We start from the raw sequence: 2356 nt of genomic DNA, 5'->3' as shown, positions 1-2356 counted from the left end.
ACTCAGTCAAAAATCCTGCCCAACAACTTTGCCCAGGCAGGGAGACTTCTATCTCTGTGTATTTTGAATAAAAATAGGGACTAGTCCTGCTTGGTCCCAGAAGTCAAGCAGCAGTTCCACTCAGCCAAAAAAGCTCACCCAATGGGCCCACCTATGCAGGAAATCTCCTACCTCTGTGGATGTTAGAGAAGCACAGGGCCTGGATGGATTTGACTCAGAAAGTCAAAGAGTAGCTCTACTCAGCCAATAAGTGCACTGAACTCTGTTGAAGCAGGGAAATATCTACCTCCACAGATTTTGGAAAAGCACAGGGGCTATACATACTAGACTTGGTAACTTAGTCATTCAAATCAGCCAAAGGCCCCCAAAAAACTCCACCCTAACAGGGAGACCATTTTAATTATGCATTTCTGAGGAACATAGCCTCAGGCCCTGTCTGTCTTGAGCAGTGACTCCACCTAACTGTAGATCTCAGTCTGCAGTCCTGCCCAGCTGCAGATTCTAAAGCATGAAATTGGCCAGGGAATACATCTCGTTACTGGCCTGACCAGAAGCAATTACAGTACCCAACCAGCAGTTCTGCCTGATAGCACAGTCTAGTTAACGGTCTCACCAGTCAACAGAGCTCAGCCACAAGCCCACCAACATGAGAGCAAAGGTAGTCACCCAGCCAACTAGAGAAATCTGAATATGCTCTGCCTGTCCAAAGTTGTTACTAGTTGATCCTTCCTAAATAATAGACTAAATTAAGTAGTAAAGGTCTTTGAAAAGGGACACTTACAAGGGAAAGTAGAGGAAGTCCTCTTCTCAGATTTGTAGATGACAGTGCAAGGACACAAGAGTTAAAATAAATTCAAAATGCTAAAGGATAATAGGGACAGTAAAAGAGTAGAGTTGTTTCATGCAATGTCAAGTTGTTGTCTGTTTGAAATAGTCTATTATAAATATCATATCTTCTATGTAAGCCTCATGGTAAACACAAAGGAAAAATATTCATCAGAAACATAAAACGAAAATAGAAATGATTCAAAGCAAACTAAAGACAAATATCAAACCACAAAGAAATACAACAAGGGAGGAAGTAAGAAATAACACATTTGTAAAACAACCAGTAAACAACAAACAAAAAGGCAACAGTGAGTCTTTACTTATTAATAATTACTTTGAATGTAAATGAATTAAATTATCCAATATAAAGACAGAGTGACTAAATGGATAAAAAAGCAAGATCTTCAGCACCATAGGAAAAGTATTTAAAAAAACCCCGGGGAGGAACCGTTACGGGAACTGAAGCTGCCGATCAAGCCTGATCAAGATGACAACCTCCCAAAAGCACCGAGACTTCGTGGCAGAGCCCATGGGGGAGAAGCCAGTGGGGAGCCTGGCTGGGATTGGTGAAGTCCTGGGCAAGAAGCTGGAGGAGAGGGGCTTTGACAAGGCCTATGTTGTCCTTGGCCAGTTTCTGGTGCTAAAGAAAGATGAAGGTCTCTTCCGGGAATGGCTGAAGGACACGTGTGGCGCCAACGCCAAGCAGTCCCGAGACTGCTTCGGATGCCTTCAAGAGTGGTGCGACGCCTTCTTGTGATGCTCTCTGGGAAGCTCTCAATCCCCAACCCTCATCCAGAGTTTGCAGCCGAGTAGGGACTCCTCCCCTGCCCTCTACGAAGGAAAAGATTGCTATTGTCGTACTCACCTCCGACGTACTCCAGGGTCGTTTGGGAGTTTTCTCCCCTAACCATTTCAACTTTTTTGGATTCTCGCTCTTGCATGCCTCCCCCACCCTTTTTCCCTTGCCAGTTCCCTGGTGAGAGTTACCAGCTTTCCTGAATGGATTCCTGGCCCCGTCCCTCACCCCCCACCCTCACTTTCAGTCCGTTTGATACCATTTGGCTCCCTTTTGGGCAGAACAGTCACTGTCCTTGTAAAGTTTTTTAGATCAATAAAGTCAATGGCTTTCAAAAAAAAAAAAAAAAAAAACCCAAAATAGCAAAAACACAAACAAAACCAAACCAAATCACAAGATCCAAATATACACTCACTAGCTACAAGAGACTTACTTTCCTTTTATGGACACACACAGATGGAAAGTGAAGAGATGAAAAAAGTTATTTCCTGCAAATGGAAACAAAAAAATAGAACTAACTATATTAATGTCAGAAAAAAAGGAAATTTAAAAAGAAAACATGAGACAAAGACATTATATAATGATAAATGGGTCAATTCATTAAGAGTATATAACAATTGTAAGTATACACATACCTTGGCACACCTAAATATATAAAGCAAATATTAATAGATCTGAAGAGAGAGAGAGATAGACTTCAGTACAGTAATAGTAGAAAAATTTATCATCCCA

General features: G+C 41.8%; 1 pseudogene across 1 annotated transcript; it reads left to right on the top strand.

Annotated features, from left to right (window-relative positions):
* Positions 1–1246: 1246 nt before the first annotated feature.
* On the top strand, positions 1247–1977 carry LOC105486076 (barrier-to-autointegration factor pseudogene; annotated as a pseudogene). Its single transcript, XR_989933.2, has one exon. The product of XR_989933.2 is annotated as a barrier-to-autointegration factor pseudogene (transcript).
* Positions 1978–2356: the final 379 nt, after the last annotated feature.

Source organism: Macaca nemestrina, chromosome 3 (genome assembly GCF_043159975.1).
Source record: "Macaca nemestrina isolate mMacNem1 chromosome 3, mMacNem.hap1, whole genome shotgun sequence".
NCBI classification, from domain to species: domain Eukaryota; kingdom Metazoa; phylum Chordata; class Mammalia; order Primates; family Cercopithecidae; genus Macaca; species Macaca nemestrina.
Note: the sequence above shows the minus strand (reverse complement) of the source record. Positions and strands in the feature narration are given on the sequence as shown.